The sequence below is a fragment of the Sturnus vulgaris genome, chromosome 7, assembly GCF_052056855.1.
Source record: "Sturnus vulgaris isolate bStuVul1 chromosome 7, bStuVul1.hap1, whole genome shotgun sequence".
Classification (NCBI taxonomy): Eukaryota; Metazoa; Chordata; class Aves; order Passeriformes; family Sturnidae; genus Sturnus; species Sturnus vulgaris.
In genome coordinates, this window is record NC_142249.1 from 7,891,954 (window position 1) to 7,917,220 (window position 25,267).

General features: G+C 42.2%; 1 protein-coding gene and 1 long non-coding RNA gene across 30 annotated transcripts in view; one reads left to right on the plus strand and one right to left on the minus strand.

Annotated features, from left to right (window-relative positions):
* The window catches only part of MAP2 (microtubule associated protein 2), a 225,034-nt gene that overhangs the window by 87,804 nt on the left and 111,963 nt on the right, over nucleotides 1–25,267 (minus strand). For 3 of the 29 annotated variants that reach the window (XM_088167703.1, XM_088167689.1, XM_088167690.1), the window contains one exon: nucleotides 9,820–9,879. The exons of the other annotated variants lie outside the window; for them this stretch is intronic. The gene's annotated coding sequence lies outside the window, so the exon portion shown is untranslated. The remainder of the gene's footprint in view (nucleotides 1–9,819; nucleotides 9,880–25,267) is intronic. 29 annotated transcript variants of the gene reach the window in all.
* On the plus strand, nucleotides 1,111–16,632 carry LOC148223143 (uncharacterized). The gene is made up of 3 exons (XR_015804753.1): nucleotides 1,111–2,781; nucleotides 7,739–7,852; nucleotides 16,275–16,632. It is a non-coding gene; the product is annotated as an uncharacterized LOC148223143 (long non-coding RNA).

Below are 25,267 nucleotides of genomic sequence, written 5' to 3' on the forward strand. Positions count from 1 at the left end.
GTTGTGTAATGCGTGTGCTTGCAGCTGAACTTTCACTGTCATAAGTTAAGCACCGCAGATGATGAAGGGTTCCACCAGAGGAAGAAACAAACCTATGCACCAGCAGCAGGGGATAGCCTAAAAGGCAGAGATGTCCTATCCAAATCACACAGGCTGCATGGGAAGGTTGTACCACCTAGGCTGGGGGAAGCACAAACATCTTCCAGTGGAAGCTCTCAGCCATGCAATAAAATACAAGTGTATTTGCTTGAACTTATAACATCAGATGTGGAGAGTGTCATAACCCCTGCAGGCAAGATCCTAAAAGAGACGTTTTAGATCGCTGTCAGTCATATTTTGGGGAAGAATTTTAAGGAGCCTCTATCACAGATAATTTCACTGAGGTCAAAACAACTACCATGACTTACTCCACCTCCAAATCTGTACCCACTGTCTGCCTGGAGCTCCCATGTCAACCCCTTCCTGCTCCTGCACAAGTTCAGAACTGACTCCCACCAACTCCCATGGGCTGTACACACCACACAGGCAAAACATGAGCAAAGCTCGGCCCTGTACACTCAGAAGACCATGGGTATAAAACACTGAGGGTGAGACGTGGTGCAAAGAGACATGAGGGCTGAGCTGATGACAGAACAGTCAGAATGACATTAGCCATGGCTAAGCTCTGTGCAGGCCACTTTCATACTGATGAGCCACACCACAGTTTGTGCCAGTTTAGGCCAGCAGAACCAGCTCAGACTGCCTCTTGGCTCAGTGGCATCATTTTCTATTGCTTTTCCTCCTCTCCTTCTCTCTTTCTTTCTGTTAGTTGCAGTGACTCTGGGATCATGCCTCCATAGAGTTGCAAATAAGAGAAGAATAATGCTTATGATAATCCAAACCTCCCACTGACAAAAAACCACTATGTTTAAGAAAAAGCTTGACTTATCCTTCATAGGCATGGATTTACCAGGAGATTAGCAACATTAGAAACTTTAAATACAGAGATTTCCATCTTACTATCCATAGACTGCTAAAACCATGACTGTCGTATGTCTTCTATGGATTATTGTTAATTTTTTATTTTCTGGTAATTTGTCTTCTTCCATTAGGCATTACCTGCACAGAATTTGCTAAAGTTCATCAAGGGATGAAGAATTTCATGCTCCAATGGAAGCGCCTTCAAGATTATTGCACTCAAAACCAGGTTTTCTTCCTCATACAATTGTGCTGTAATACAGATATTCCTACAATCACAAAGATCTTTAGAAAGGCAGAGTAGTTTTATGGTTAAGGCACTGAGATCCAAGATTAGAATAAGTCCAGGACTCTGCTGCTTACCTGGCACTATTACCTCGAATTTATGAATAAACAAGCCCATGCCTCACTTCTCCCTGCTCTAAAATATATTATGATATTCACATGGTGTGTAACTTGCCTATTTGTGCTTCAAACCCTTCAAGGTCTCTTCCACATGTGCAAGGATGCTCTGGCTCCCAACCATGCAGGTTTCAGAAAGTTTTGCTCAAGGAAGGGCATTTACCAGACACAGCATCAGCCTGAAGGCAGCACGACAAACTTGAAGCCATAAAAAGGAGATTCAAAAGGAAGGACTGCAACACTGGTCACTGACACCAGAGCCTGAGAGCCCTCCAGAGCAAACGGGGGAAACAGAGGGGTCTGAGGCACTGTGCCCCTGCTTGACAGCTCTAGGGACAGGGGGCTGCCATGAACTCTGGCTGAAAGAGAACCTGATCCCTTAAAACTCTCCATCATCAGCCAGGACTGATAGAACAGCCACCGTTTAAAATTTGGATGTGAAGCCTCTGATGAAGGTTGCAGCTTACAAACCACATTAAGGAGTCCCTGCTGTTAGAATTATCATAAAAACAAACAAAAATGCAGGCTCTTATTTCAACTCCATAGGGCTGCTGGCCTGACCAACTGGCTTGTCTCTAAAGGACTTGTTTCACAGATACTCTACAGCACTTCCCACATCTTTCCTCCAGGAATCTATATCAAGCTGGCTGCATTTCTTCTTCTGATGGACGCTCATTTCTAAAAATACTTGTACAAAGAACTGTCTTTGGTAGGAATTAAAAAATGTGACACAATGTAGTGCCAGAATTCATTTAAGAAAACATAAAGCACAAGGTATGCATCAAGTCCCTGATACCAATCTGCCTCCATTTATACATAACAGGTCCTTCAGATTTCTCCCTGATGTTAAATCAGTATTGTAAATTGCTTGGTTGATTCTGCCAGTCACCTTAGGTTAAGATAAATGAACACACAAGCAACCCACAAATTCCTTAATTCTCTTACACTACTTGTGCTCCTTTTTCCTGTCTCTGCCTGTCTGCTGTGTTTATCCACACTCATAATTGTCAATCACACTGGCCAATTTCTACCATGTTTGACAGAAGGTTCTAAGCTCCTACCTACCACCTTAGGAAATCCACAGATGGATAAAAGAGAGAGAGGATGAATGCCTCTACAAAGGAATAAAACAATGAGAAGAGCTCAGACTGTATTTCTCCTGTCTGGCAGTATCCTGGTGGTCTACTCAGTGGATGTGGAGCTCACATGCGGCCATAGCATGCACTCTTTCTGGCTGAACTAACTGTCTAAGCACAGACAGGTTAAGGATGAAACAGGTGCTGGCTAACCTACAGAGAGAGAGTAGTCACTGCAGACAGGACACACAAAGTTGCTGAGAAAATGCAAAGAAAGTCAGGAAATCCCAAAGATCCAAGAAGTAAATGGAGATAACTCAGTGAAGAACGAGGAAAAACAACACAGGTAAGGCAAAGTGGGTAAGAAAGGAATAATCAAATGCTGGGAATCTGAAAGATCACAGTAAAGCATGAGAATCTTCCACAGAGAATCAACTAGTGGTACATGGCACCACAGGAAGGGAATACAGGGGCTGGAGAGGTGAGGTAGAGATCCTATGTAGAGTAGTGATAAACACCACAAGCCCTAAGCAGAGAACCAACACTGGATACCACCTCACACTGACAAATAATACCCATCGTTTTTATTTAAAAAACAGTTCACTTGGCAACACCATTTCCAGCACTGAGCTGAACTCAAAGCAAGACAAAGTCCTGACCTCAAGCATTTCTAAGTACAAATTTACTTTGTAAGGTCTAGATACATTTCAGACTGCAAGAGAAGGCACTTTCATGATTTACCAAATCTTCCTCACTAAGGCCAGAAAGAAATAGGTTTTCTCATCTTTACTTGATGGTTCTACTGAGAGCTGGAAGCCAGTTTTCTGAACATTCAGAACCTAGAGGAAAAAAGAGCCAGTAGGGTTGTCCAAGTCTATTCTAAAGCCAATATTTACATTAGTTTTAAATGGAGCTGAATATTTTGTCCATTTCTGTTACTTATTACAGTGAACAATATGCAAAAATAGAGCTGCATTATTAACTAGACTTTTTCTGTACTTGGGAAAACAACATTCCCAACTGAAAACATACTGAAACAGCAGAGACAAACAAGAGGTGAAGCTGACCTCCTGTATTTTACAACTCACTATACACTGGAGTTTAAATTGAAACACTCCCCAAGTAAAATAGGATTTGATCCCTTGTAGGCTGCATATCCTATGAGGACACAATTTCCCAGCATGAACTAAGGAGTCTCTAAGGTACTAATTACACTGGCAAACACAGTCTCACCAGTGTGTCCTTTCTGGCTGCTCACAGCTCCATGCCTCTGTGGAGATTTGACCGTAAGCTCCTTGGGGTCTGGAACAATTCTGCTGTTTGAGCACACAGCATCTAACACAACAATGATCTAATCCAGACTTGGACACCTAGTTACTAATATTATGATAGCTACAGCAATGAATCATGTAGCATTAAGAAGAATCACAGCAAAAGCTGTTGTACACAGTATTTAGTTCTCAGGCATGCCACCATTAACCTTAGACTCAAAATCCTTTTGTGTCTAGTTCTGTTTTCAGCACAGAGCGGATGTTCTTATGATTTTTAGCAGCCAAACTGATGCAAGAGTAATTGTATAAAAAAGAAAAACATTTTTTCTTGCCCCAAAGAAGTTACAACTGAAATAAGAATATCAGGGAGCTGTCATTAAGTGTACACTGCAGGAAACTCATAGAGTTGCAGGTATGGGCAACAATAGGAATTAGTCATACTCCTGATCAAAGTGCCTTGCAATTTACCCCAGATTTCCCACACAGACATGGCAAAAGGCAGAACAACCAGCAATCTTTCAGTAATCTTTCAGTAAAGTCTTCTGATGTAAAACTCAAAGATGATTATTTGGAAAACAACAGAGACAAGCCATGGGAGGATCTCACTTTTCACATCAAGACCTCACTTGAACATTAATTGCACGGTGTATTATACCCTCCTCCCTTTGTAATTATTACAGCTGTCCAAAATGTCATGGCTGGACTGAATTATAACTTCCTGCTTCAGAAGGGACCAAAGTCTCAGAGGGATTAAAATGAGAGAAAAAAAAAATACTCATCATAAGGATGATAACTATAGTATTTTTTGGTCAGAAGGGTCTTATCAACTATACTGGAAAAAACATTAGGATTCAAACATCTGTTCTTCTCATAAGTGTCATTCCTCAATACAAACGAATCTGTGCCTCTCAAACTTCTCTCATGGAGAATGCTCACAGCACTTCCATTATTCCCACTATCTCTTTCCAAAGCACGTTGACTATCTCAAGTGCTTAACTACACTTAAAGAAGGCTAAACTCTGAGTGTCAGGTTCCCTAACACTGAACTTACAAGCTGCATTGCTCAGGAACCTGTGACTTGCATTATGAAGCTATTTACAGGTATTAAGTGTGAATGGAATCATTTTCCCCCATGACTGCTTTGCAGGCAGCACTGACTTCCAGCTCCCCCCTCAGTGAGAGTCACAAGCACCTCCCTGCGTGCTGCATCCTTGTCCTGACACCAGCCAGAACCGGGAAAGTTCTCTGTTTCTCCACAGGAAAGTTCAAGAGAACATGGCAGGAGGACTAAGGTGCTTTTAGACAGCAGTAGGGTTTGCTGTGAAGATGAACAAGGGACATGTGGTCTGTCAGACCACTGGAGGAGACAGGTGATACAAGGCCTTTCCGACCAGTCACACCTGACAGAAAGTGCAGACACAGAGCTGCCCTGCAGTTCCTGTGAAAGAAGGGCTGACATGCACCACTCAGCAAGGACTTTTGAAAACTGAAACTGTAATTTTTACAAGTGTGAGCAATTTCTTTTTCATATAGCTGTAAAGCTATAATCCTTAGCAAGATGATTAGTTTTCAAAAGGATGTTCACAGCAAAAATTCAACCACTTTTAGAAGAGATGAGCTTCTATTCCATGGTGTTTTCTTTCCCTCCACATCATCCAGGGGACAAAACTCATAGTTGTGAGAACTCAGCATTAGCACACTGAACTGGTTCCTGAGCTACAGGAGGGATTATGCTGACCTGACTGCTGGAGATGCAGGAATAATTGCAGTAAGTGTTCACAAAACCAAAATGCAGCTCAGCAACTCACCGTCACTTGCTTAATTTTGCTCCTCTATAAAGTCACTAAAGTACTGCACAGAAATTGAAAAGTTCTGTGTTGGGGTTGGCTGCTAATCCTAACAAAGGAATCAAGCATCAACTGCAATACATAGGACAACCATTATTTCCCTTCCTTAAAATTAAACTCTGTGGCTCATCACAACTGAAGGGAAAGGAAGGATGACATTTCCTTCTTCCTCTCCCCTCCTGGTCTCTCTGGCCCACCTCTTGCATCCAGAGTTGGGAAGAGGCTTACTGAAAAGCTGCAGCAAGTCAGGTCACCTGTCTGTCATTTTCTGCCTGAATTGCTTTGCTTCTTGGCTGTAAACAGGTTTTAAGCATCTACTAGTGACTCAGTCTGTTACACAGCAGTATTACTAACACCACCACCGTCATCATCATGATTTGACAGTAACAGAGGACATTCTGTGTCCTTCCCACTGCTTCATGATCGTGTCTGAATCCTTTCAAAATGTAGCAAATTCTACTTTTGATAGCTCACAAATACAAGTAACAGAATATTCAAAGCAGCTTGTGTTCAAATCAAGTGTTTGCAAATGAATCAATGTACAATGTAATGGCTATTAGACAATCAGAAGAAAGGAGAGAAGTTGATTACACAAGTGATGACAGCCCTCCTTTCAAATGAGGAATGAGGTAGATTGATGCTAAGTGATGAACACAAAGGAGGAAATCCCAAAGGCTAGTTTGGTATAAGGACCTTTGTAAGTTTCTTGCAAGTGAGACTGTAGAACAACCTACTGGTTGGTAGGAGACTCTTTTTAAAAGGAAGGCTGATGAAGGAACAGATGCCACACTGACTGTGACAGTAAGTGTGCCAAGAGCCTCTTTCAGCCCCATGTCATCCCACCCAGGTGGGGATGCCACACTGCAGCCCTCCCAAAGCCAAGCAGGAGACACTCAACGTGCATGGGAAAAGAGAAGACAATGCCAATAACACCACTGAGCTCTACCTTGCACTCTGCCCACTTGCCAACTTTCCCTAGTGCTACAACAATCACTGCAAAACAAACCAACCCAAAGTAAGCAAAATAAAACACAAGAACATCTCTAGAATTTTTTACTCTTCAGAAATCAAGCCAACATTTCTTCTGTAGCTACTACAAGAAACTCATCTAGTAAGTATCAATTCATGTTTTTTCTAAAAACTGTTCTAATCATTCCTCACTGACATCTTTCTGTATAATGTTAACTTTCAATCATTAATGAGGGAAATTTCTAACCCCAAAATACAAGCTATGGTGTACATATGCTCTGTACAAAGTTCATCTAAGATGAGCCTGTATCCCAAGAGGCTCCAGCCTAATTGAACAAAGCATCAATACACAAATGTTCTCCCTGAGTATACTGCATGCTCAACTTGACCTCCTGCTGCCCTCAAGGCTCTGTTCTGGATGGCTGCTGCCAAGCTCCATCCCCATCTATGTGCCTCCCCTTCTGAGCATTAGTAGGTTCACAGTAGAAAAAGAAATTCAAACAATGCTTACACTCAAAATTTTACTCAGAATTTCCTATAATCTCAATGTAACAGAGCTTTACAAAGGTGGTAAAAGTTCTCCTCTCCTGCTTAGAAACAGCCCCAGATGAGCAATGGTCTTGGCACCTTCATGTTTTGGGGTCCCTTCAGAGGGACAGCTCACACACAGAAAAGCTCGTGTCAGAAGGAGATGTTGAGTTTGTTCACAATGCACAGGGAATCACAGGGCCCAGTGACCAGCATGAAAAGTCACTGCAGCAGTCCCAGAAGCATCAAAAGCAAAACCACAGTATCAGAGAATGCTGCAACTCTTCTAAAGCTGAGTCCTCAGCTCCAAATGCTGCAAACACGCTGCACTGACATCCCAGCTCAGAGGAACATGAGCTTTTTCACCCGTTCCTGATGCCTTCTGTGCCACCTTCCTGGTTCTGTCACCCCTCCTCCCCACCCAGCAGCCCAGCCTTGGGGGATGCTCTTACACATAGTGAAACACATCTCCTTTTGCTGTCACAACTTTCCCTGTCACACACCTGTGACACGTTATTTCCACTGCTAATTCTCACTGTTACTTTTAGTCACACAGAGGCAAAGGACACAGGAGAGACAGCAATGCTCACAAGATCTTATACCTGTATTTTATCTCCTAATCACCAATGCAGCAAAGAAGAAAATGCTAGTTCTGATGTATGATTGTTTCTCTCTCTTTTCATTTCAGACTTGCCAACTTCTTAAACTGTCTGTGGCCTCTGAGCAGCATCAAGAGGCTATGGAGCACTCCATGAATATACTCCTTATTTCAAGAGCAGTAATTTAGGTCTGTCAGTTAAGGGTGAGATCTGCAGAGACAATTTAAGCTTTTCACAGCAGACAATTGAGAACTTACTTTATTGCCAGTGGAATGTTATCAATATGAAATGGCAGGTGCAATAAAACTGCCTGTTACTTTAAGTCTTACAGGCTAATCTAATCCTTCATTTAGTACTTGCACTGCTGCAAGGGTATTCTGAGGCCATGGGAAAATTCCTGAAGCGTGCAGGATCACTGCTTATGGTCCTCCTCCTGCCTGGCAGAGGCTGGCAGGAGCCTGCAGGGTGCTGGACGTGCTGGCAGCCTCCAGGAGCAAATGCCAGGGCTGTGGTGGCTCCTGCCCTTCCACAGTTTGAAGCCCAGAAGGCGAATGGCTCCTTCCCAAAGTGCTGGGCTGTCTGTGCTGTGCTTTCCACGAGGAGGAGTAGCACTGAAATTCTGTGAAACAACAAGAAGCACCTTAACCCTCAGGCACATCATGTGTCTCAGACACAGGAGAGGCTGGCACATGCACACTTTATGTGCCTCCACAGCCCACGTCAGCCCTGTGGTGCCATAGTTTGTGAGAGAGAAAAGTTCACATATACAAAGTCACCTGCCTTGCACCTGTGTGTCTGCTTTTTACAGCCTACAAATGCACAGAGCCAAATCTGATTCTCTATTTCAACTTCCTTCAAATTCATAAATCCAGGAGAGACTGCATGCAGAAGTAAACTAGTGAGTGGCTGGAAAATTGACAGATTTACAGGCTTATAATAGCTCTAGTCTAAAATCAGCCTTGTACCCAATAGATACACATACAAGTGCCCATGGGCATGTCCACACAAATCCCACACCAGACATTATTACCTTTTTTCATCCTGTAGTATCAGCTTGCCTTCCTTTAAATCTGTGCTTGATCCCTCCATAATTTCACAGTTAAGTATCCTGGCAGCCTCAGAAGCGTGGCAGTGACTACTCAAGAAGAATACCAGAGATTGATTTTGCTACTGTTCAAGTATGATCTCACAGAAATGTGCCCTAAACTGCCATAATCCAGTTCCTTCCTTTTTATCAGTGACAAAGCAGAGTAGGTACTTTTACCACCTGAATAAAACTTTCATGCTCATGTATGTGTGTCGCTGGCTGGGTTTTTGGGGTCCCTTTTGGGATCCCTGAGACCGTTTCTGCAGCCCTAAGTGACAGACCAAGTTCCCGAGCCTTGCCCAGATAGAAATTTGGCTCACAGTGAGCTCTCAGACCAGCGAGGTAAAGAGACCAGCATATGCAGAAAGGCACAAATCCATCGTTTATTCTATGATAAATATATGAAATATGCTATATTTCTTCCTTATGCAGTTCTTCAATCAAACTGTGTTCCCATTTGCTGGAGTTCAGTATTCCGTCTTTAGCATTTTAAACTCATATTTGTAAAAACAGCAACTATGTTCACTTGAAAATCAAACTGAAAAGAATGCATGTGCATACAAGAAATACTGACAAAACAAGTATCTGCTCATCTACATGACACAGGTTTTCTCTAATGCTTACTTTTATTCTTCTGTGACAAGAGTCTCCTGAATGTTTTCTCCTTCCAAAATGCAAAAAAAGTGAATTTCTTTGATCTAAACCAATAATTTCTGATTCTGGAGATCTGGAATCATTGTGCTTGTGATTACTCTGCCAAATCATTCTCATATTTTCTGTGGCACAGCTCAGTGCAGCAGCAGGATGACAAACCAGAGCAGAGTGCAGGGGCACTATCACCTCTCTCAGATGCTCTGCCTTTGTACCATCACCATCTTAGGCCCTTTCCACCCAGGGCTGTAAGCAAGTTCTTGCTAACTCAAAAAGCAAGACAGCTGCTTTGTTAATGGATACTGTGACTCCTATTGCAAAAACAGGAAGTAGCCGCAGAAAAATTAAGTGTTCCAGGAGCTAGAGAAATTTTCTCTAGTTTGTTGAAGCAGCCTGCTTGTTAAACCATGCTAATGACTTAAAAGGTCATACCTGGGGAGGCAGATGACAGAATGCTGCGTCTGATTGTTAAACAAAGGAAACCCTCTGTTCCTACAAAGAAATAGAAAAATATGCTCACTATTTAGCATAAACTCAACACTGTAAGGGACTACAAAATGTCCTTACATCTTATGTGTACATTTCTGTCCAAGCCTTTTTCTCTCAGCTTTATTTCCCAAGACTCATTAATTCACATTCCTTGTTATGTTCAGCCTGCTTTGGGACCACCAAGGAGCTGCTTAATCCCTAGGCCAGCCCTAAAAAAAGCTGGCACTGGCTCCACAAATCTGTCCATCAGTGAAGGCAAATGAAGCACAGCACAATTCCAGCCACTTGAAGAACTGTCAGAGCTGCTATATGCAGAGACTCTACTGCAGGGCAATCCCAAGCAGGAATGAGGAAAGTGGTTGCTAAGATGCACAGAAAGCAATGGAAGAAGAGTAAGAGTCCCTCACTGACTTTCCAGTATGACACCTGAAACAGCCGAAGATACCAAGGCAGGGAACTACTACAATTTCTTCTTTAAACTGTTTTTCTTGCCCAAGTTGTAGCAGAGGGTCTTAAGTTTAGCTGGATAAGCAGCAAAGGTTACCACAGATGTTAGTGCCCTTTCTGTGACCCTCTTTAATCAGAGAGAAATGTCTGGGCAGTAAATGTAGTTAGCTTGCTGAATTAGCCTCTGCATGCCCCACCATACATCCTCTCTCCTTTCTCTAAGTCTTTGGCCAGAGGACACTGGGGAAAACATTGCAGGTGCAAGCAGCAGACAGAAACCCAAGTGGCTCCAGTCAGGGCAAAAGGGGTCTCCTCACCACATGTCCTTGAGTATCCCCAAGTATTACAGAGCCAGCTAGTACTATCACTTATATTTAAGGCTGTAGCTTCTCATGGCCAAGACACTTGTAACTTTTCTGACTTCAGTTGTTCAGAAATTAATTCCCTGTATAGGGTATCTGAGTCAAGTTAATTATTCTGTTTGAGAGTTCACTGTTTTAAAGCTTCATCAAGAACAGGGTGGGCACTCACAGGAATTAGAGCAGTAAGAAATACATAACTAAACCAAATTAAAAAGAAGGATAGAAGGCAATGACAAAAAGTAAAATGTAAATATGAAATCAGAGAGAATCATAATGCATACTTAAATAGGCAAGTAACCTTAAGCTAGAGAGCAGTTCAGTTTTTTTTTGTTTTGTGGACTGTCATCCTTTGTCACTGAATTAGTCACCTTGTCTGTACCACATCACTGGCATGGGGTTGTGCTAACTACTTTCCATCAGTTTGCCCAGTTAACATCCAACAAGAACAGAAAGATTTTGCTGCCCTAAAGGGGGAAGGTTTCTTATGGTCCTGGCAGCAAATAAATGAAAAATTTGAAATTGAATAAATTCCACCTTGCTGCAGAGGCTGTCAGCTGAGTGCACCATTCACTTACAAGCAATAATTAGTTACAGTCAATGAGCTATGTGGAAATGAGGCTCCAGCCAGCACCAACTCCACCAACCCACAGGACAAAGATGAATGTTTAAATAAGCTAATTAAATTTTCTCTGGCTCAGCAGAAAGATCAAGGTTCTTGACAGCCGAGGGTTCAGCACGTGGCAGCCCAAGAGCCCTCTGATGTGTCACCACTGCAACATCAGGACACAGAGTCAGAACCAGAGGAGGTGGAACACCTCTCCTGGGAGGGGCAAGCACAGGAGACAGAGGCATTCAACAGCGACATTAACAGAATGGAGACACCTGCTACTTGTATGCCAGATGGTCAGATGGCATTTTAACCAAAGAGAAACTCGGCTTTGCACTTTCATTATCTATTCTACCACCATTAAACACTCCTGTCCCAGTAGTCTGAACTGAAACCTCACTCACCTCTCTGCTGAAGGTTCACTGCAATAAATGTGATTTCAGCCACCAACAGAATACTAGAAATACCAGACAATCAAAATACAGACGAAGCAGGCAGTATATTTGCTGCCCCACGAATTTGCTGAATCCAGGCTGTTATCACCATTTCTACCTCTTGCTGACAGGGAAGAAAATGAGATGATTCAAAGGTTCTTCTGCTACAGAACAGAAGAGATACCCACCCACACAGAGATGCCCACAATTCCTCGTTCAGGGCATTTGAACAAAAAGCAAGAAGTTAACATTTAAGTGCCACATCAGAATGTGGCACCACATATATCAATGAGGTTTTCAACTTCCTGTAAGCATCTTCTAATAATCACAGTGCAGAATGTATTAGGAAGGGTTTCTTTTTGTTTCTATTTCTCCCAAATCCTGTTGCTTGAGACAGAAATCCAGAAGAATCTGTCCCAATAATGAATTACTTGAAACTGTCAGTGTCTTTAGAAAAGCTTTGTGCTCTGATGAAGGGACATGCTGGCTTATTAATGCCCCAGAGCCAGGAGATGGCACTTTGGCTGCTCCAATGACACTTCCACAAGGGACAGGGCACAAAGCAGATGAGCTGGGTTTTATCACTCCTAATGCGAAGCTGTGATTAATATCTTCCATCTTGGATATGGAAATCTATGTCAGGACACACAAGCTTGTGTGAAGTGAAGAAAACTTCAAGTCTTGTCCCCAAACACAGCCGGGCAATGCATTCAGCACATTTTCTTTCACTGAAGTACATCAGACATTCTCTGTTGATGAACACTAACAAAGGCTGGACAGCTCTAGGCTGGATGCACTGTGACCTAGCATCAAACAGCCAAGGAAAGCTGCTCATTCTGGCTCTGCCATTTGTCTGTGGATCAAGCATGCTACTTCCTCTGCTGTATCCATTAGGGACTGTCTTTGCTTCTTTTTGGTAAATGCTTTGGCTTCTACCTACAGAAACTGATAGAACACCCCCAGTGTGCATATATATACACATGCACAACAGAAGACTGAGGTTCTATTTTATTCACAAGGTATTTGTAACTATTCTTGATTAATGTGCACTTACTCCTACTTATAGAACTCTCAATCCTGAACTATGGACAGCATTGATAAATTCATACATTGTACTAATTTAAAAAAATATATCTGTCTTTTTCAGGAGCTGCTTTTCCTTTCTCGTTTGAGGGTTTGTGTTTGCTCAAATACTTCTGTATGACCTACCCAACAACACACCTGCTCTGTAGAGTCACTTGTAATGAAAATTGTAAGAACTAAGTGCACTCTTTTCCTAAGCTGCTCCACTTGTTCTCCTGAGAAAGGAGCTGTGCTGTTACCCTGATGGGTCACAGCCCATCCACCCGAGGCCCTAACTCTGCCTTGCAGATACCAGCTTCACTGATCTGCCTGCAGAAATGCACATTTAGGGTTATAAACTCTTCAGTCTGGAAGCTTGCCTTTTGCTATATATACCTCAAGAGCAAAATACCTGCTATGGTAAAAGTCTAAATTGCCACAAATTATTTTTCAGGATTCAGTGCTTTGCCCAACAATGCTGTAAATGGATCCAATCTATTAGTACCAAACCTTTCCCCACAGCTTCTTCCTTTTACACTATATTCTCCTCCTCCTTCCTACTTTCCAAGTACCCCATGCCTTCCCCTTGGCAGCAGAGGCTTAAAATAACAGACATATTTCAAAGGGATGCAAAAAAAACATATTCTGGTTATCTGCAGGGCAGAATTGACTACACATTTATTATGATTCTGTTTCCAAAGCGCTAGGGAATGAAGGTCAAATATATCTGAACTTCACTAGGGTTGATGCAGAGAGCAAATATCTTTAAATCACTTCAGCTAAAGGAGGCAAACCAGAGGCCAGATTGTGGTGCTGTAAATTACTGACCATCAGCAGAAGTCAGCAGCGGCTTACCTTGGCTATAGATGTGGCCCTGAAATTCAGAAAGGACTGCAGTAGATGTTGCCTCAACTTGAAAATCAAGACTCCAGAGCCACACTGAGGAAAAACCTCTACTGAAATATTCACCACCAGTTTGAGTTGGCTTTGGGCAGCACATAACTCAGTACTTTTCTTACTCCTGGAACATGTTGCTTCTGAAAGCCACCTTAGCAGTACAGATGTACTCCCTTTTGAGCAAGCTGATTTATAAAAGGTTTTTATTATGCAAAAACAAGCAATGCTGATCATACCATCACAAATTTATTTATTCCAAAAACTACTGCACTGCATCTTTGCTAAAATGATTGGATTACTCCTAACACTTCTTAATTCCCATTGCTTGTCTGGTGACTCATTTTCACTAAAACATCCACACCAAATCTTTCAATAGTTAAAAGAAGAATTTTAAACCCTGCAAATTGAGAAAGATGCATTCATGGGGAAAAGCATCTTGGAGTTGCTGCTGCCAGTCTAAGCAGCTCAGAGTCATGAAGGCAGAGGAGACAAAGTCTGGCTTGGGTATGACTTTGAGGAGATGGGGAAGATGAAAAGCTGTCTCAGCATCCAAGAATCTTGGCTAAATGGGGCCTGAAATACACAGCAGACACTGTTCAATTATTTATAGAAATCAAGGTTAGCAGTGTCAGCACATCTGGCCTGAGAGGAAACAGTTTCCTGACCCTCTGATGCAGAAGTAACTTGGCTACATTAGTGGCTGCCACTAAGAAAGGATTAAAGAATGGAAACAGAGAAGGACAAGGAAAGCAAAGGATAAAATGAGCATGTCAATATTTTCACAGCTTATATTCAGCAGCCCAGCTAGAACCCCAAAGGGGTTTTTTTCAGGAACCTCAGAGACAGAGATGACTGCTACATTTGATGGAAACATATGGTGTCTGGGTTTTACAAATGATGTTTCTAATAGTTTCTCTGATTTTGTAACTAGTAGGGAAGGAAATTGTTCTGGTGACAATTACCACTGAGGCATTTTGTTGTGTTTACTGGCACAGACCTGTCATTAACACTCCACTTCTCTTAACCACGACTTACTTCCCCTGTAGTTACTCATTGAACATAGGTCTGGGGGCTGTTTTCCTGCTCTTGTCAAGTTGAATTTTAATACATAATGCTTGAAAGATGTACCACCTGCTATTTTATATCTACAATTTATTGTATATTGAGTTCCTATAAATTCTTATGATAGCTTAAAAGACTTGCAAGATGGATTGCTGGCCTATTTTTTTTCTCAGTGTGTCAGCAAAGCAGAGAAAGTCCCTGAGCTGTTCTTGTCACCCACTTTGGCCACAGCTCAGGCCATCTCCCTCCCCTGAAGGATCTTAGCTCGAGAAGAAAGGCTGCTAATGAAGATGCTGGCATAGCAATATTCTACAGTCTTCACATTTACTTCAGGAGGTCCCAGCTATTTCAGACTCCCATGGAAATGGTTGCATGGGCACAAGTTATATCTTCATATGATGGAGAGGAAAAGCCCACTGGAGATTCTGGACAGGGACTGTTTAATAATTATTTAGTGAAACAGAAAGCACCAACCCTACAAATTGGTATCCAAGAGAAAATACTTATTTAAGATCTGGGACTGAGAAATCTTCCACCTATTAGGGACACACCATCCTCACCTCAATATCACACACACAGAAGACATGTTTAATATTTTCCATACTTTGGTCCAACACCACAAATAAGACCTCCCGTTGGAAGCTGGAGACTTTTAAATTTGGGACTTACATTCCCCCTACCTCTCAGAGCCAAGACAATGAAAAACACCACTAGGAAGTTTTAGGAAGTTATTACTATTTCATTTTTTTTTTTCAGTGAACAGCAAAAAAAAAAAACCCGAAAAGAATAACCTACTTCAGGATACAGATATTGTACTATATACATCTTATTAAACTCTGCTTTTAACCTGTCTTTGGACTAATAGCACTTTCTAAAACAACCCCTAGCCCTGAGTTAGCTCATGGATGCAAATCCAAGAGTGTGTGTTGAAATCAGGCTGTTCCCAGGCAGAGCTCTTGCAAGGAATAAAGTCAGGATGTGCCAAGATTGCAAAGGGCTTTCATTCATGAGTGACAGATACAATCAACAGAGAAAATCAGCCACTGCCTTTCATCTCCTTACAAACACCTTGACAGCCAAGCTGCTGCAAACCAGCAAGTACAAGAGTCTTCCCCTCAGTCATCACAGTAATTCAGAGGGAGGAAAAAGGCAGGGAGGAGAGGATGGAAAAAGAGGACCTGAGGAGCTGGGATGAAGTGTCAGGACAAAGCATTACAATGAGACTGACAGCTGGCCAGAGCCAATTCAGCTTTGCTGAGCGTGGATTTAAGGATGCTGCACATCTGGACAAGCCAGGCATGAGCACACACTAGAGACTGGCCTCGGGTCTGTGCTGCCCCACTGCAGGGACACACTTCAGCTCAGCAGCACTAAGGCTTTTTCTCAGCTGCTGCTGTTGAGACCCATCCTCCCAGAGCTCGAGGACACTCAGTGCAGAAGGAAAGCAGCACATGCTGCTCTGTGCTAAGATCATTGCTGCTTTGGCCCCGTTATCCAAAATTAAAGGTGTGTTTCCTTTCCCTACAGCATCCAGGACTGTGGCACAGCTATAGCCCATGCATGGGGTGGAGGTGAACAGACAAGCAGATGAAAAAGCCACCTTCCAAAGGACAGCACAGGAGCCTTGCATGTTACTGACAGGGCTGGGCAAGTCTTATAATCCAGGAAAAAATCAAGGGCGTATGAAACAGTGTTAGAAAGCAAGAACTGCTGTACTGGTTTGGGTCCATCCTCTTGCTTGAGTATTCTTTTCTGACACATCAGTTCTGTTTATCCTGTAGATTTTCCTGTGATATACTAGTCAGCTAGAAAATGTCCTCAGTACGTGCTATAACCCAAGAGTCAACTTGGTATATCAGAGATGTGATGGAAATACAAAATAAGACACAATAAAATATATCACTTTTTTTTTTCTTACCACTTATGTGATAATATGCAATTTAAGGGTGTCAATAAAACTTCAGATGATTCTCTTGAAAGAGTAAAAATCCCTTTGACAGGATTGTAGACTGAAAGACTTTCTGTTGGCAACAAAGCAGGTTACTGTCTGAGACAGGACCAAAATCAAGTTTTCTCAGCTCCTGCATCTAATGATAAGGTTGAACACACTCTCCCAGTATAGCCATGATGTAACAACAGTGTGTAGCTCTATAATCCTGCAGTAACCAAGTGCAGCCTTTTCCCACTGTGCCAGTTAAAATGGCAAGGGAATAGCAATGGTTCAGGATGCACAGCTGCTCTGGGACTGCAGGGAGAAGCCACATTAGCCTATGGCTAGTACATGGGTTTCTGTCATCAGCTGGCTCTATGTTATCTCTACTTTCAGGTGCACTGAAGTTAACTTTGAGGAGTCAAGAGCAAGCTGTGCTGTGCAGTACCCTGGAAACTGAGCTTAATGTGTGAATTTTTGCACTGATATGGATATCCTTGAGATTAGAAGGCCCAAAGCACCACATTAAGTAAGGAAGGCACACAGAAGCCATCCTCAAAGGCATGGCTCCAATGTCACAGCTTATGTGCCACCAAGCCATCCAAAATAAACACAAATGGCATAAAAACATTGCCTGATGACCTCCACCTGGGAGCAAACATGACAGGGGATGCAGTACAGGTTAGCCAGTGTTCTCCAGCTTTTTTAAGAAATTTTTGTACCATACTTTGGATTTCTGCTTTTTCCTTCTCCCCAGTTTAGAGCATTACAGCCAAGCAGTACTGGTGCAGTACCAAACCCATCCCATGGCACATTCTGGAAGTTTTACTGGCACTGTTTTGGAAAGAACCACAGGATCATATGAGCTTTGCTCAGTATCATAGTGAGAAGCCCATTTAACACGTATTCCTGTAATACATGCACTTCCTATAACATAATACAAAAATCTCCCAGAGGCTTTAAACCTGTTCTTTCTTAAGTAATTTCTAAACCACTGATCTCCATTAGCAATCTGAAATGCACAAGTTGCCTGTCACAGGGCGATGGGGAATTAAGTAAAACAGAGTCTTTCAGTAGCTGAAAACAGGAAGCTTTTTGCTTGCTTCCCTGCCATCATTCCTCCAAGCCTGCCTGAAGGTGTGCACCTTGGAAGTCCCTAGAAATGCCCACCACCACTCACAGCACATCCAAGCTAAATCTGAAACACCAGCATCACTTGATTTTCTGCTTGACCAAAGTCAGCACTCACAAAAGCAGTGTCTCTCCCAGGCCAGGACTGTGAAGCCACTTCACCATAAAATTCCTCTTAGCATGTATCCTGCTTTGTGGAAAAACTAGTAACCCACTGATGACTTATGCAAATAAGCAATGCTCTATGCCAGAGACAATATGACACCAGAATCAGGCAGGAAGAGATGTTTCCACTGTGAAACAGGACCCGCCAGTACTCACATTATCACTCCCAGAACACAGGATGGCTGGCACCAGCACATCCACATCCAGCATTGCTCCCTTCAGTGTTTTCCCTTCACTCCACATGTCTTCTCTCTCATCCTTGCTCAACTCTTAAGAGCAGCAAACTCAAAATGACATTTGCCTATCATCAGGCATTTGGTAAGAAATATCCATTTCATTTTAAGGTGACTGACACTTACGGAACATGGGTCCCACAAGTGCCACAGTCATGTCAGTCACAGAAGTGTGACAGCAGGAAAACTGTCCAGATAGGCTACAGTATGAGAGCTCCCCAGTCCTTAAGAGCCTCATTCCCCAAGCCTGGATTCCCTAAAAAGATCCCCAAGCTCTGACTTTTGTATCTAATAAAGAAACAAAGAAAATAGTGGCAAAACCTCTTCTCCTGCTGCCCCAGTTTCATGAAAGCCTGTGTCTATTTGCAGTATAGTATCAGTGAGTTCTGCTGATAAGTATTCAGGCACAGATATCTTACTGTATGTAGGTAATCAATTTGTAAATAGAATGTTTGGATTGGGAAGAGAGATGCCATAAAAGAGAATTTCAAGCTGGGGTAGAGGGTCCAAAACAGACTGTGGGTGCCCCCTGAGAGGCTGTAAAGGCCAGGCTCAAATCTTCTCTCCAAAACAATTTCTAGTGACAAAGTTTACACCATTATATTCAGCAAATAAAACACCCTCCATTTATATAATTCATAAGGAGTCTGGAGCCCAGTTCACAGCAGAAATCTCCAATCTCCATCCTCCTGGGACCCCACAAACATACATTGCCCAGCTCACCCTGCACAGGCTCTGCAGGATCCCACCACACTCCTCAATTGAGGTTGGGGCTCATGGGAATTTGCAAGTGTATCCTGTCATTAATCCATTCTGCCTGTCTGCTCTTACAAGAAATCCTCATTTATTTTCAGGGCTCTTTCCACATACAATGCAGGCAGCAGAGCTGGAATAAAACAATGAATGTGCCCATAAATACAGTTAAAGACAGAAGTCTTCCTGTAATCATTTGACTGTTAACTTTTTTCCTCCTAACACATTTTTTATTAATTACATTACTTTCTTACTTCTAAAAAAATTTGAGCTAATCCAAACAGAATGAATTTTTTCTTCCACTTTCAGAATGTCTAAAAAATACATTTTTAAATCAGAAAAAGGGGAAGGAATCTCCAGGAACATGAAGCTTTTGAAGTTAATCCTTTCCCACAAAGAAGTTAGCATTAGATATAGATATTTTTTCCTGTTAAAAAAAACTGTTTGAGTACATAGATTCCATTAAGCTCAACTTCCTACTTCAATATCAACTCCAAACCTAATTCTGGGAAACAAGATAAAATAAACTGACCAGCTTTCATCTGGGAGATGAGTTTGCTGTAAGGCCTCTCCCCAGTAATGTATATACTCAAAACACTTGTTTATTTGAAAATTGTGTCGTTCTTGGGAAACTAAATGTTCTGTATTTAATATCTTAACTCATAAAAGCCCAATTCAGCAGAATCTATGTTACTAAGAAATAGGGCAAGTGAGGTCAAGATGATGACCAGAGTGCCCGTAAAGAATTCTGTCCTTACTGAAGTTTAGGGTTTTAGAAAAATAGGAGTGTTTTTCTTTCAGAGCACTCATTTCAGAGAGCTTTGTTTACTTTAATAAAATACTCCACATCTTTCACAAAGTTTAAAATAACTAGAAGCTGCCAGAAGTGGAAAACCACTATACTGTGAGTTCAGGAGGAACTGTTGTGCTTTTTTTTCCCCACACACTTAAAAAATAACACAAACTCGTAACTACTTTTGTTATGAAGCCAGAGCTGTGTATAGGCTCCTGCAGCAGCTTGAGGGCTCAAACATCCTTACAGAAATCAGTCTCACCTCCTTTTTCACAGTGAAGTACTCAGTTCAGCTGAGCCTGGAGCTGCAGGGCAGCAGCTTTTAGATCTGCAAATCTAAAGGCAACTTTCTGCAAACTACAAAGGCTTTGAGCATCAGGTGGCATGGGCAGGTGAACACTGATCTGTTGAGGTTTCACCTCCCCACAGGCTTTGCCATCCCAGGGTGCTGTGCCATGGGGATTCAGCAATCAGCAATTCAGATCCCGCTTGATCCTGACAATTCTCAACACCTAACTAATTAACAGCTGATAACATTGTGACATAAGACTCAGGCAAGATGGAGCAGTGAAATAAATACCGGGGGAAGTTGAAAGGGTCCTGGTGTGCTCTTAAATCCCCATTGTAATATCCCCTTTCCTGTGAAAATCCTGGTGTCAGCGACTGGACAAAATCAGACAAATTCACAAGGAACACTAATAGCCAGCACTGCAGGAGGCACAGATTATATTGCCAGCCAAAATGTTCACAAAATACTCCTCCTCCTAATTTTCTATCACCCTTTCTCTGATAATTCCATTTATTAGCAGTTCTAAAGTGTGTTCCACTACTACACTTTAATTTGCTTTTGATTAAGCAAGCAGGCAATGCTAAGGAGATGAGAAAACATGGGGTAATACAATAGAAAGCATTAAGATGCCTTATTTACTCCCCCAAAAAAACTGTATGGTGCAACTGAAAACACTTAGCAAGTGGAAGCCAACAAGAAAAGCTGGACAAATACAGATTCCTAACTTGGAACTAAATCCCCATAAAGAAAATTACTATTCTCTCTCAGCACCACATGCTTCTGATTTTATCAAAGTGCATTCAAATAACAACGTTTTACCCTAAGAAGACCAATCTTGGGAAAGGATTTGCATGGTGAAAAGCTGTACTTCACTTGCTGGAGACTATATAAGTACCAGGCTGCATCAGTTACTCACAGTGCCATGCTTTCTCCAACAAAAGCAAATACTGATTGCAACACTTTTGACCTTAAAATTATGGACTTTATGCACCACAGCAAAGCCATTAACTCCTAACACCTGTTGGAACAATTTTTAAAATAAGTGTTCTGTTCCCGAATTCGTGTAGCAAACTTGCCTCTTTTTTAGAGCTAGTATGTAAAACTTGTGGATTTTTCAAAGCAGAAGGCCGTTAATCAGAAGCACGTAAGAGCTTCCTTAAAACCCTATGCTCTCTTACAGAAATACCTTAATAAATATTAAGGGAAGTGTCTGAAATCAAAGATTACTGATCCATTTGAGCACAAGAGCTGCAGCCTTCTGTAACAGAGGATTTGGGATACTTTAGCACAATGATGAGTCATACACAGTGGGAAGACTTAAAGAAACCTCAGTTATATAGAGACCAGCATTTCTGCCCTCCTGGAAGATAGTTTTTTTACATTCCAAATGCACACTTTCAATTCACACATTTGAAAATGGTTTCCAAGATCTGCAGACAACATTAAGAGCTGTTTAAAACAAAAAGCTGTTTTAAAAACATTTGTGGAAAAAACACAATAAGGAGCATCTCAATTTCTGCACCGATGCATTTGCTAACAAAATTCACGCTATTTTGAGGCTATTACAATTTATAATCCCTATAGCTCAAAAATTATTTCCATAAATGTGAAGACATAATAGATCTCCTTAAAAGAAGAGGATGATCACACTGCTCAACATGATGCCAGAAGTTAAGGTTTTACTTTTAACTTCAGAACTGTTGTGCCCTTTACATCACATGCAGGAGGATATGACAACACTTGGCAGTTCTCAGTCCAAAGTTCAGGGATTGATCCTGGGTGAGCACCTGGCAGGTAATGAGCTCTGCTGAGGGAAAGCTTCTGTGCTAGAGAAACAGCAGCAAGGTGTGTGATGCATCAAAATCTTCTCAGCCAGGAGGAACAGCAAATTTCCATGGCTGTTGTGCAAAGGCAGAAAGCTCCATACACTCCCACAGCTGAAGGAGGCAGCTTTTCCTGCACACATCAAAGGTGCCACCAGATGCCAGCAACAAATTAACCAGGCAGTGGCTGCCAGATACTACAGCCACAGATTCCCTTTGTTGAGGGCACAGACACACAGAGTGTTGGAGAACCACTGCTGGCGTCAGCTCATACAGCCCTGTGCAGACTGAGCACAGGCTGAGCCCCATCTCACTTATGGGACCTCATGGAGCCAAAACAACTCACCTGTTTCTGGCTGTCTTTTTGTACCTCAGGACCAGAGACTGAGGCACCCAAACTCTGAGAAAAAGGTTCTCCTTTCAAGCACAGGGCCTGAAAGACTTCATTTTTTCAGCAGACTGCCTTTGAGTTCTGTATCCCACAGCTCTATCAGCTCTAAAATGTTGGAGCAAGTCTAGAGGAGGGACACCAAGTTGATTAGAGGGCTGGAGCACCTCTCCTGTGAGGAAAGGCTGAAAGAATTGTTCAGCCTCAAAGAAAGAAGGCTTTGGGATGACCTAACTGCAGTACCTGAAAGGAGCCAACAAGAAAGACTATCTATAAGAGCATCGAGTGAGAGAAAAGGGGGAATGGCTTCAAACTGACATAGCAAAGGTTTAGATTGGATATTAGGGAAAAATTTTTACTAAGGGTACGGTGAGGCACTGGAACAAGTTAGTTGCCCAGAGAAGTTGTTGATGCCCCATCCTTGGAAGAGTTCAAGGCCAGGTTGGATAGGACTTGGAGCAACCTGATCTAGCAGAAGGTGTCCCTGCTCATGGCAGAGGAGGCTGGAACTTCATAGTCTTTAAGGTCCCTTCCAACCCAAACAGTTCTGTGCTTCTATGGTTCTAATGAGCAGAGCAAGCACCAACAACCTTATATGACCTGATTCTATTTATTTCTAGTTTATACTCAAATGTCAAGTACATTCTTAACTCATGTAGGATGTGGCCAGCAGTGGGACCCCTTAAAAGGAGGCAGTGCCCATACTGAGTAAAGGTATTGATCCTTGAACAGTTTGTATCCCAATAGAGGCAAACAGAAGGGAGAAAAGGAAACCCAAGATGTTCCTATGTACCTGTATTTATGATGCAGAGTCTCTCTGTAATAATCAAACAACTTGGCCTTCAGCATCAGTGCAGAATATGTTCAGATGCAAGTTATACAACAGGAAAGCTATCATTGTTCTTCCATAACCTGATTCCCATTCCCCAGCTGTTCCACTATTGCCTGCTCCCTGCCTCTGATTTTTGAGGTTTTTATGTGGAATCATTTCAAAAACAGATAAGAACTGTGTTGTATTGTGTTATTGTCCCCATTAAAAAAAAAAAGATTATGAATTGAGGCTAAGTAAGATAAAATGCCTTGCCTGAAAAAATGCACAGGCTCTACAGTACACCAGGAAAGCACATGCAAGATTTTTGGAGTTTCAATCCAAGCTTAAGTGACAGAATCATTGTTCCTGCTTAGCTAAGGGCTGCAGTCTTTATATGCAGTAAACAGATCATACGGGCCATAGGCCTGAAGTTTATCTTAAGCTCCTTTAAAAGCACTGCTCACTATTCAAAGGAAAACGTGTGACCTTTGTGACATCTCTCTGGAAGGAGCTTTCATGTCTGCTGCTCTGAGATGATTAGAAGACACAGTATTTTGGATGCAAACTAAGAAATCCCAGTGCTTGTGCTGCTTCTTATTCTAAGGCATTAAGACACAGATTTCTCTGGGTTTTGTAGGAATTAGGGAAATACATAAAAACAGGAAATGAGCAATGAAGTGGCAGGGAGCTTTGCCTGGCTCCTCCTTCCACTTCTCTTTTCAGATGCTGAAGGACACTCTTCAGCTCCATATTGATCACAAAACATTGACTGGAGATTAAAGAAAGAAACAGTCAAACTAGAGGTATGGAAGGAATGAAAACCTTGCTCGGTTACCTATTACAAATGGACAGCCACTCCTTATTCCACCTTTCCTTCTGGGCACACACTAGGGCATTTCTTGAACAGCACCCTCTTCACCAAAAGCAAAGCACACCTACTGCCTCATCACACTGGCCATGGCATGGTATGTTTTCTCCTTCCTGCTGGATGAGGACCCAGCTGGGTAAGGAGGGAGAATGTCAGGTGACATATATGCTGTACTCCCTCCTTTGGGAGGTGGTCTCCTCAGTTCTAAGTGTGTTTTGCAGAAGATGCTCTAAGACTATGGGAACGGGACTGGGTTTGATCTTCCAAAGAAAGGGCGATTCCCTATCCAGTGATGACATCACTGGATATAGAAGAATACAACTGTACCCTACTAATTCAACTACACCTATCACTTGCACTTCTCTGTGCTCACCTGGCCAGTGCTCTATCTCTTCCTGAAGAGGCATATTGTTACCAGATCTGGCTCGGCTCAAAACAAGCACAGTGGTCTAAATGGCACAACTTTAGACTCTATCAGATGAGAGTGTGGCCTTAAAGCATAAGCTTGTTTAGGTAGAACTCAATATTTGGCCATCAATACAATACTTGTTTAAAGCAACAGAACTGTCAGTTCTCCTGGAAACTAAAAGGCACCTGAACTGAGCCTCCTTGAAGGAAATCAGACAGTATTGGCCTTTATTAAGGTTTCATTCCTTCAAGACCCTTGCATCCACATGTTTCATGCCAATTTTTTTGTAGCCTCTTAATACTGAGCTGGACCATTTCCCAGAAAACATATGCCATGTGAAGAAGCTCACCCCTGCAAACTAATTAAAACAGTTTTTGAAATGAATTGCCTCTTGGCTGAGCATATTTTTTTAAAGCTGTATTTTGCTCTCCTTATTGACTGTCATGGTCTTTAATGCAAGACCCCAGGCATGGTGGCATTAACCCAGAATGGCTTGAGGGAATCTACAGTCTTCCCTCTTTTGGCCAAAGAGCCCACAGGGCATGTGCTCTAAGCTGTGTCGCATCCCAGTTTAATGATGGGGATATTGGGAGACAAGAATCAGGGTTGAGACAGAAAAGTTCAAAGGCCTCCTATCAACAATTAAGTGTACTCTGACTTACAAAGGCAGAGCTACAACATGGTGCTCTTCACTCAGGAGAAAAAAAAGGCATTTGATAGGAGAAGCTGCCACCAACATAACATTACCTAAAATGTGTGTCTGAACTCTGTAGAGACATATGGTGTCCCAGCAACAGGCTCCACCAGAAGTAAATATGAACACAACTCATCCTGAACATGTGTGACAGCGGGGCCATAAAGTCTGCGAAACCAAAGACAGAATTAATCCCCTGTAACCCAGTATATGTGCTCAGTGTCACAAAATAA